Below are 11733 nucleotides of genomic sequence, written 5' to 3' on the forward strand. Positions count from 1 at the left end.
TCTGTGTTGTCATCTGCATACTTCTCTGGAAACTTACAGTGACATTCATTCTTTTTGTGAAATCCATTGAGGAGACTTGTGAGGAACATGAATCAGATTCTTACTGTCATTCATTATAAGGTTACCTTTCTGTTTAAAGCATTAATTTCCTTGGAGATTTTGTTTTCTGACATATGTCTCATACAGTTATATCAGGAAGTACTTGCTGTATATAACTGGCTCTATTAATAGACTCAATCACCTCTGCCTGTCTCAGAATAAATAGTGCTTTCTCTAGTGTAGTGTAAGTACTTTGAGTTTCATTATGAAAGTGTCTGTACTGTTTTCCAAACCAGGATGGAAAATGGCTGTTATTGTGGCAGCAAAATGCCCTTTATTGGTAAAGCTTTTAACATCTGTATTTTAGCTTCTACATCTTACTTGCTAGCCAGGTAAGGATTTGGCATCTTCCTGTTCCATTATTGTTTGAATATGTAAGGTTACAGCATGGAAGGAGATTAAGGTAATAAAATTAAAATAAAAAATATTCTTACTGTAAAGATAGATGCATTTTTCTGTCTCCTTTAGGTAGGACAGTTCATGACATTTTTTGGACTTGCTCAGCCCAGGTTCTGTTAATTCAAATTGTGATTTGCCCTGTGTTTAGTCTTGGTTAATGACTTGGATGTAATCACGCTTTAATGATATCCAGGTATCCTGTGTATACTTCTTACTCTGCTGCCACAAGCTAAAGCACTGAGACCCAAACTTTACCTTGTGTTTTGCTGATAGCATCTTTAAGAATTTCTCTTTTAGATGAGTCTGGGCTTAGTGTTGCCTATTTTTTGTTGGACAGGGGAACTTTTTCTGTATTTGTCTTCCCTGAGTCACTAAGTACCTTGCAAAATGAGGGGGGGGATTCCCTTTATCTTTCTGGCTATAGCTTAAATACTATAATTCTGATTCTTGGGCCTCATTCTGGATTTGAGTTGTGTATGGTGTGGGTGCTTTCCCATGATTTGTGGTTTCTGTGTCTCAAATCATGATTCTGAAGACTGTGGTCTTGCCATACCATCATCCAGAGTAAGAAAGCTACACCTTGCCTAGCTGTGGTTGTGTGTGTAGATTTTGTTGCTCATGTCCTGTGAGATACAATGCTTGCCCATTTGCACAGGGGAAGTATGTCTGGTTGTCTCACTACTTTGATCTATAGATGGTATTTAGGTAGATGGGTGTTTGATTCTCAAGGATGTAATAGACATCATTTTTTCAGATGGAAGCTGGACCTGTTAGGAATCAGTTAGGTCTGCTTTTAAACTCCACTATGTGCCACACTTCTGTCTTTCTTACCTGGGAATGGTTCTTCGATTCTCCTTATCTACACCAATTATCTGTCAAAGATTGTCACAATTTCACTTTGGGTAATGCATTAGCCTGGCTCTTTTGCAAGAGCACTGAAGCCTGACTGCAGATGATGCAAATAAAACCTGCTTTTTCTTACACAATTGAATGTTTGGGAAATCCCTCTGCGGTTTTTTCAAATGTAAGATAAAAAATGTTGACTGTCTTTTACTGATTCTCATATCAGACAAGATTGCTAAAATAAGTTAAGACTGCTAAAACTCAAGTGACCTTGTTTCTGTTGTTGGGAGTTCACCAAAGCACCTTTCCTCCTGTATCTTCAATGAAACATTTGTTAATGGTCTGTTTGTTGAGATGGATTGTTTTTCTTTAGTCACTGCTAAACTTAAAATTCTGAGATGTGTTTTCAGATGAGAAGGGCTCTGCTTTGGAGTGAGCCATGGAGGAGTGTGGGTATTGACCAACAAGGTAGCAACAAGGGACTGTGAGATATTCATGGGACTGTGAAGCCCTATTGTTTCTCGTTAGTCCCTTCAGAATAAAGTAGCTTAAAAAGATAAAAGGGCTGACAAAATTTGCCACTTTTCTTTTTAATGCTAGTACTTTTATTGTCTAGTTTGAACTGCTTCAAAGACAAATCTCTGAACTTGGAAAGTGGTGGGTGACTTCCTGGTAAGTAAATTGTTTCAAGCTTTAGTTACACAATTCATGTGGAATTCATACTTATTTCTAAGTACAAGCACTGAAGACAATTTTTAACTGAACTATTTAAATAAATCTCTCTAGATTCACACCTGTGTGCATGCACATCAGTGTGTAGGGTACATTCTCTTAACATGGCTGGTGCAGTGCCCATGGTGCATTTCCAGAGTGTGCTGAACTGTAGAATACCAGAAAGAAAGAAGAGGTACTTGTGCACAGGTTACAGCCCGTTCTAAAGCATTTCAGGCTTGTGTCTGTGTGAGTAGACGTGGTCAGTGGTCTCTGGCCAGCCTGAAGGTATCTTGATGGGAGGAGGAAATGGTGCCTCTGGTGTCAGGCAGGCTTCAGCTTTTGTCTGATCCTCTTAGTCCGGCTTCTTGGTACATTTGAGCCTGTGGTAAGGCATAGCCAGCCTGGAGCCTCTTTTACAATCTCAATGATGATCTAGAATGGAGTAACTCAGGAAAGGACTTGGATTGTAAAACTAAGTGCAGGACAAGGGTTATGTTAAGCATGAGTTTGTACATGTGCATGCTTGGTACTCTTCCATCTGAGCTGTTCTCCAGTATCTTTTTGGTCATATCAGAAGGTATGGACTATGTTAAATAACTAACCAGTTCCTTCAGTGAGAGGAGTAGATGCTACTTCTGGGTACACTTTTGTGCCGAGTGTCTGAAAAGGAATCAAAAAAGAGATGGTGGTGTAGTGTGACAGAAACCAGATCATCTAGTCACACTAAAACGTTTATTGGGAGCAAGAAGTCTTTGTGTTCACTGATGTGCAAAAAGGCTGTAGGTAGGCAATACTCAAATGGTAATTGCTTTCAAGTATCAAGATACTGGCTTGAAAGAAAAAGCAGGGAACTAGCAAAACTTTGATTGCAGAGGAAGGCCATTTGAAGTCCTTAATCTTGGACAAGGCCTCATTTTACTTTTTGGTCATTGCAGCGCTTCAGGGAGCTAGAAGAAGAAATCTTTCTGGCTGGCTGTCTGCCTGTGGAATAATAGATTGCTCTAAACAAGAATTCTCAAATGGCCTTGGGTTCCTGGGAGAATTCTTTTTCATAGTTCATGACAGTGATGCCAGTGGCATGTTATTCTTGAAGGGAAAAGAATGAAGTTGTGAGTTGCAGTGGGAGAAGAAAATACACACTAATGAAATCCTCTGAATAAGTTGTGTAATGAAGTCAGAATTCATACTCATGGTGTGGCTGTGTGTTATGTAGTGACATCTGACCCTCTGGAATGTGAAGATTCAGAAACTTGAATGATTGCTGCTGCTAGACACAATCAGAATGTTTTTTGTTAACATCAGTTGTCTTTTGAAACCTTCCTCTGTATAAACCTGCAGAGAAGACTGTGAATTTAGTCTTCATTTACTCACAAGAGATATGACTGATAATATGGCATGTTTGAAAGAGTAACTAGTTATTTTTTAAGATTATTTTTGTGACTATCGTAATGTCCAGCCATATGTGTCATCAAGGTATCCCAGAGGCACTTATGTGAATGTAGGACTTTGTATGGCATCTGGACTTTTGATTTACTCCAGCTTTGACACAAAGCACACTATTTCACTGCTTGAATACTGCTGTCTCTGACAATCTTCGTATGTTTTTATGACAAAAATGCTTTTCTAGAGCTTTCTCAGAGCAGAAAGGCTAATGGAGCAAGAATGACTTGTTTATAAACAGTCTGTGGCCTTGATGTGTGCTACAAACCTCCAAGAATGTCTTAGAAACTCAATAAGTATAAGCATTTCTGTTAGCTACAGCTCTTCTGTTGAGGAGAAATCAAGGTAATGAGGCTGACTGCTAAGCTGACAGGCATTTATTAGGTGTTCAGTTTACTGAGTGTGTCTGAGAGTCACTCTCTGCCACTGCCATAGCAGCTTCTGTGCTAGCTGGGGATGGAATGGATGAAATCCTCCAGTAATAATACTTGAACCTTTGAACAAACTGCTCTTAGTCTAAGAAGCAAAGGGGAGAGCAGAATCCATGTCAATATTTCCCAGTGCTTTTCAGTACAAGAGGTCTGTATCCTTTTTCTCCAAGTGCTTTATCAGGGTAATTTCTTACAGGAATAAAGGAAAAGGAGCCAGTACTAGAATTTTTTTTTTTTTTTACTGTTAGAGGATGAAAATAACAAACTGGGTGACAGATAAATGTTTGCAGGTTTTAAATTATTTACAGAAAGCTCTTCCTAACTCTCCATTAAAAATCCTGGCAGTATTGCATTTGTCGTTCTCTTTTGCCTGATGTCTCCTGGAATATTTCACAGAACTGTTTGGGATTGTGGGAAGATAGAATGAACTGTTATCAGGACTGTAAAAATCACATACTAGACACATAGGTGTTTATGAAGTAAAAGTTCTTTTTTCATAGATGTTACAAATTAAATAGATGTGATGGCTGCTAAGTAAAAGCTGAAAGAGGTAATTGAAAATATCTCTTACACAAATCTTTGTAACAAAGACTAGAATTTCACTTCATTCTAGATCAGCTTGAACTCTGGGTCTGTCACATGCTCTGTGGAAAGCTCAGTTGACTTCATACAGCATAATTAAGATCACTGATGCTTAAATTCTTACTCTATTTCTCCTCCTTGCCCTCACTAACTTCTTGAGAAATGACAAAATGCTAGAAGTCCAAATAGGATGTATTTTTCCTCTCTGCGAGACTTACCAAAGTCTAAGTGAAACTTACCAAAATTATACTTACTGAGGTGCTGAAATCAGAGAAGAATATGAAACAAAGAATCAGGAGAAGAAACTGAAGAAATCAAATGCTAAAAAAAAGAAGAAGAAATTCTGAACCGAAGTGAAATCAATAAAATGGAGTGGGATGACATGAAGTTCAGTGAGGTTTTGTACAGTTCAATTTGCTTAGATATTAACAGCCAATTCTTCAAAACCTGAGCTGCACAGCCAAGTTGCCACACAATGAGAAGGGAAAACATGACCACTCATCCCACCCATGGCATTTTTTCCCCATGATGCATTTCTACACACATTATAAGTATTTAAGAGATTCTAGTTCAGTTTCTGTAATATATTTTACTACTGTCAGTATCTTTAAAGGAAGGCATTTGTTTAGTTAAAAGATCCAAACTTATTTGTAATAGGTTAGAGCTGTTAAATAAAAATATGAATGCTTAAATGTTTTTGAGATCAACGCTTTTGTTATTTTCATCAAGTTTCAGAGCTATTTACAACTTGGGATAATCAGTAGTAGCTGTTAATGTCATATTGAAAGACACAGCCATCCTTCCAAAACCAGGAAAGGGGAAAAATGGTACCTTTTCAAAATTTGAGCACTCACAGTAAACAGCATAGTAAAAATCCTCAGTTGCACATCACCCTGCAAACACTAATATAAAATCTGACTGTTGTGGCTGTGAAAGTATAAGGAACAAAAAGATGGACAGCTTCATCTTAAAAGAATTAAAAAAAAAAATTCTTAATGAAATACACCAGAATAATCTCACTAACTCCATAATGAAAAGAAAACAAAAACTCAGCAGTCTTGGCTATAGTACTGAAGTACTGCCAGGAATTTGTAATGCTCCCCATATGTTAAAATTTAAAATGCCTGACAAGTCATTACACTGAGATTTGGTCAGAACTGGGCACTTCTGTATCGATGAAAAAATTTCTGCAGAAAACATTTGAACACGGACCAGGATAACAATTTTTGTGAATGGTTGGTGTGTTGATGGCATCAGCAAACGTTATTAGTTGATGTAAGATTAACATCTAAAACCTCAATTGCCTATATTCATCTGTAAATACCTTGTCATATTTCTTTATTTAGTCTGAGAGAAGTGATTTCACTGTTTTTTATGTTTGAGAAGGCAGCATTCCTGAGCTGCACGAAGGAGGTCCTGAGTGATCCTCCAGGGGAACCTGTTTCTGCAATGGTTATCAGGAAAGCCTAGGGGAATATGTGTCATGTGAAATGATGTAATTACGTTAAGACTGAATGATATAGACAGTCCTTTCACAAAAACACTTTGAGTTTTCTCTCCCTAGAATGTTCTTTACTCCCATTCCTCCAAATAGACTGATTTCATGTTGGGGAAGGCAAGAGAAAAACCTTCATAATTATACTTTCAAATTTCCTGCTTCCTAGTCACCAGAACATTAAGTACAAATAAAATGTAAGTGATATTCTTTAGCACTGAACAGCACTTATATAAGAAGCAGTGTGCTGCATTTCCTTCTCAGGTAGGTTAACTTGCCCCTTACTGCTCTGCTTACCTGTTGGGCTGGTGGCTAGCTTTGTAGAATGTGAAGTCCAAAGTGAGGGTAAGAACCTTAAAGCTTTCAAACTGAGAAAGGTAACAAGATGAATCAGTGACTAGAAAAGTTTAAAGAATTAAGTAACTATCCCATGGCACCTCAAAGTAGCACCAGACAAATCAAGTGCCTCAGATGCTTATGAATTCTGATCAGTAATTAAAAAAAAAAGAATTTAAATATATGTTCTGTTTCTATTGTTAGGATTAGCTTTAAAGGTCACAACCCCAATTGTAATACCAAATCTCACCGTTGTGAAGCATAACTTCCCTTTAACTTTCCACATGGAAAGTTAAAGGGAAGCTATGCTTCACAACGGTGAATGCCAAAAAGATTGCATTTATCTTCTTATTTTCTAATTTTATTCCTTATTACAACCTATGCTTACTAGTTATTAGGTTAGTCTCCTTAAAGCCCCATAAAAATAGGACCTGCCTTTTGGTTTTCCACTCCTGTAGTACAAAGCAGTATTTATCAACCAAAACCAGTTACTCTTTGTTCTGCCCTTGACAGGCAGCCCTGATGGCAGAGGAGTTTTGACCCTCCTGAAGGCAGATTACAGCAAATACATCACTGGATTAACCAATGCAGAGTATCCACCCAAACCCCCTGCAAGCTAACATGAGAAACTTCAACTTTTTCCTGTCACTGCAGTGTCTCCTTTGCTTACAGACGAAGTAGTTTCTCTTCATCATCAGTCTCAGCATCAGTTATCTTTGTGGTTGCGTCATATTTGATCATGTGCACTCTCTTTGTCTTTTCAGTCATAGTGAATTTCTGTAACAGAGAGCATCTGAACTTGGGTCCTGAGGCCTTCAGTTATAAAACATTCTTGCTAACTGCCTGTGCTCAGTCACCCACAAGACCAGGAGTGCCAGCTGTGCTCCCTGGACAGTGTTTGTGAGTAACTGAGTTCACCATACTGGATAGGAAGAGTGGACTGGTGTTTAGTGGTGCTGATGAGCTCAGAAACAAATGCTGAGTGCTCTTGGGTATACGTGGGTAAAACCATGGGGGTTTTTAATAGATATTTCACAGAAGTAGATTAATTTCGTGTGTCCAAGCAAACAGGATTACTATTTCCTGAAATACAAGTACTGCTGTCATTACAAAGGCTCTTGGAGCTTGCAAAGTTATCCAAGCTGTCAAAAATCAAAAAAAACTGCAGTCATTGGACATTGAACTTGTCATGGCTTAACTCCAGCCAGCAACTAAATTCCATGCAGCTGCTCACTCCTCACTCACATAGGTAAAAGTGAGCCATATAACTGTCCCCTGAGCTCACAAATAAGTTGCTTAAATAATTTAAAAAAGATGTAATGAAGTTGATGTTGTCATCTGATAAAATGAAAGTTAATACCTGCAGTTCTAGATGTGATTCCAAATGTGTATTCTTGATTTTTATGGGATCTCTCAAAAACCCCACAAAATGTAACCATTTGTGGTTTACATAAGCAAAAACAATCCAAGAAATTGAAGCTGATTCAAAACTGGATGTTTTGTTATGGATAAATATTTTCCACTTTACAATTAAGTTATATTGCAAAACAAGATTCTTCTATGAAAGAATGCTGATACTATCATGACATTAACCACAGAGCTGGCTCACCGTGATGCATTTGAGGGTAATTGTGTCAAATTCCAAATTTATGGGGATTTTTATGAGTACATCTGGAACTTAGTCTTAGAAAATGAAAAACTATGAAAAAAGTCATGACCTGATCATACCCTGAAATGGGGTAAAAAAAAGAAATTGCAATCAGCTGGGTAGCATTCTGAATAATGGACATAGAGCTGAAATCTGAAGTGGAAAAAGGTAAATTTCTGTAAAAAAACAAGAAAAAGAGGGGTCACTAGGGCTGTTCATAGAGCATGTGTTCTCTTTACTTTCCTTGAGGCACCTCTCTGTGTCAGCTGGGGTGGGTTGGTTTGCCTTTGCTGATCCTGGGGTGACAGGATAGCTCTGCATCCTTACATGTGAGCCATAACATTGAACATCTACTAAACATAGTTTACATACATCCAAGCAGCTGGACAAAAGCAAACTAAGAACTGTAGCAAACAGATTAATGCATGAAATATTCATTTAGCACAGGCAAAAAACCTCAGCTGCACACCTGGAGAACACTTCTGTGCTTCTGTAAAAATGTACCCATTTGGAGAGAGAACTTAGAAAGCTATGCAAGTTGAAGATGTCTAATAAATGTAACTTGTGAAAAACACTTTTATGAATTCTTGGATAATTTTGGTATCTAAAACTCCATTTTCAGCCCCCTGATTCTTGATAATTTAATAATTACCTTTCTGGACAGACACAGCAAATAATTATTGTTCTATTTACAGCTAAGAGTTACTGTATGGTGCAAAAGGTTTTCTTCTTGATAATGACTGCTTGCAAACTTCCAAAGCAAATACAAAATGGATCTTTTGACTCATCCATTTTATGGGAAATAGAGTGTGCAGTCTAAATTGAGAAAATGAATATTCTGTTGCAAATAATCTAGGGAGTATCAGACCGTATGCAAAAGAAGGAAAATGCAGATTTGCTAATGTAACTGAAACCAAGCACTTATTTCAGAATAAATTACTTTAGGCTGGAGGGTTCATATCTTGTTCTCTACTACGCAGTTCTTTCTTTGAAGAAAGAAAATCAACTTTTTTATCATCTATTGTAGTAAAAGAATCTCTGATTTAATATAGGAAAGAACACCAATGCAGGCAACAGACAAGTGATTTAAAACAGATGTGAAATTCCCTCTGTGTAGAAAATTATAGGCACTGGTGATGACATTAGATGCATATGACTAATCACAGTTAATGCTTGCTGTTGCCAATTAGCTTTATTAGCACAAGCAATTTGAGCACAGCATGACATTACTTTAATTACTGTAAGCAGCTTGTTCATTTATTGAGCAGTATGCATTTAGAAAAGGGGTATTCTATCTGCAAATTAATCATAACCCTCTTTGTCATTAGAATTTCAGGAACACTGAGGAAAAAGACTTTACCATGCAAACAGAAAAAAATGGGTGATGAAAGTCTGGCAGTAATTTTAGTATTTTACTACTATTCGACTTTTTTATAAAAAGACAAAAGCTATTGTGTGATTTCTGTCTGAAAGCTGGACATGAGTGAGACAAAATTACTACCATTAGAGTTAAGACAAGACATTATGAACATTAGGTGGTAGCAATGCAAAAAAAATCTTGTGAAAGTGTACAGGAAAAATAAGGCTAAAGATATCTTGGACAGAAAAACCCCAATCCAGACTCCAGCCAGCACAAGAAGCTTGCTTTCTCCTTTTCATATCCTATGAAGATACATTTGTTATCTGTGACATAGGTAAAAATTTGCATATCAGAATACAGTCTTCAGAAGGTGGAGGATGCATAATTTCATTAGGAAAATGCAAAGAGTCCTTGTGCTATTGTGTTCTCGAAACTGCTCTAGCAAATGAAACAGAGCTGCATTGTGAGCTGATTGCATTGGCACCACCCCACTGGCTTACAAAACTATGGCAGACATGAAAATCTTGATGTTGTGGAAGCAAGAATTCAAAATGAGATTTTTTTCTTTGTAGTTCCTCCTAAGACTTTAGAATATCTAACAAATTTGTATTTCTTAATTCAAAAAATAATAAGTTCAAGAGACAGAACATACCTCTCCTATATTTTATGTCTGTAGATATTTTGAACTTGGATCAGGTATCATATTCCCCATGTTTTACAATAACTACTTGCAAGCTTTCTTTAATTCTCCTGTCTCAAATCGTGTTTTGGACAAGATATTCACTGATCAAAAATTAATTTAGAGAGGTCTTAAAGAGGGTCCTTATCAGTTGTTGGTTTTTGTGCTGCTGTCATTCTTCTGTTCATCCAGAGGTCTTGCAGAAGCAGTACTGCTGGAGGAGCTAAGGAGTCTGGTGCTTGTGCTGTGTGGAAGAGGTTGCACTAAGATGTGCAAGTGTCAGGCTGGATGGAGCTTTGAGCTCCATCTGATCTATTGGAAGGTGTCCATGCTCACAGTAGTGGGGTTGGAGCAGGTGTTCATTAAAGGTCCTGTCCAAACCATTCTGTGAGTTACAGGCTCATTCTCCAGTGGTGTAAAGGAGCTCCTCGGGACCCACTGTCTCCTTTTGCATGAATGCCACCCCATTTTGGGTTACAAAATGCAGGAAATCGGGTAAAAATGAAAGAGAGTTCAGAGCTGGTGCCAAGGATTGTTCCTAAGATATTGTTTTAAAAGGTATTTCTCAGTGTGTATCAACAACACTTTAATTTCCTAAGATTTAGAGCACCTGAAGGGAATCTGAATCTAAATCCTTATTCAATACAGAGTAAAGATGAACCTCTATGAAAGAAATATGACTGTGACAGAACAGGCAAAGTTTTAAAACATACATAGGCAATGGAAAAATCCCCAAGCAAAAGAATAAATGAAAAATTATAGAAAGGGAAATACATCCAGCAGCAAAAAATGAAAGGTGCAGGGTAAGGGCAGCTTTAAGGGAAAGGCTGCCATACAGCTTGGGGGGAAGTCAAAACCATATAACCTGCACAATATCTGCATGGAGAGCTTCATACCTGACAGCCACTGCAAGGCAAAAAGCTGCAGCTTGACTGCCTGCTGGGGCTGTGCTCAGCACTGGGCAGACACTGGGAGAGGAGGAGCTCCTGTGGCTGGGTTCCCAAATGAGGTGTTCTGTGTGCCTGCACTCATCAACATCTCATAATACTATTGCATGAATGCACCACAGATTTCTGTGTTGTGTTCAAAGGCCAGTCTGGGTAATTATAGTTTATCCCCATTTTCCTGTTTTCACTCAGATGTGGTTGTTGGTAGCCTAGAAAAGATATACATGAAATTATGTGCTTTTATTCATGTACTGCCTCACAGTGAATGTCATGGTTGAAAAAGCAACAGCAGTGAATGCAATTTATTAACAGTATTGTTAAGGCTGGAAAAGACCCCTAAGATAATCAGGTCCAGCTGTCCACCCAGCACCACTAAACCAGGTCCCCAAGTGCCACCTTCATGTATTTTTTGAATGTTTCCAGGAGACATGTCCCTAGGTAGCTGTGGGTAAAATACTGAAAAACAAAGTTCAGTAAGAGGGCGTTTTTGTGTTGGCTGTGGTTCACCAGGGACAAACTGTCTGCACACCTTAGGAGCAGAAACACAGAGGGAGCTTTGTGTACCATGACAAGGGAGATGTGGAGCAGGGGATGGAGTGGCACTGAGGTGTTGTGGTCATGCTCTGTTGAAAACAATGCAGCAAATGGGAACTAAGCCAGAGGAATGATCCCAACAGTAACTGAAACTGGAAAATACATATTAATTTTCATGACCCTATATATGCTAGAAACTAAAGACATTCTTCCTTATTTGTCTTAA

This window comes from Haemorhous mexicanus, chromosome 6 (genome assembly GCF_027477595.1).
Source record: "Haemorhous mexicanus isolate bHaeMex1 chromosome 6, bHaeMex1.pri, whole genome shotgun sequence".
Classification (NCBI taxonomy): domain Eukaryota; kingdom Metazoa; phylum Chordata; class Aves; order Passeriformes; family Fringillidae; genus Haemorhous; species Haemorhous mexicanus.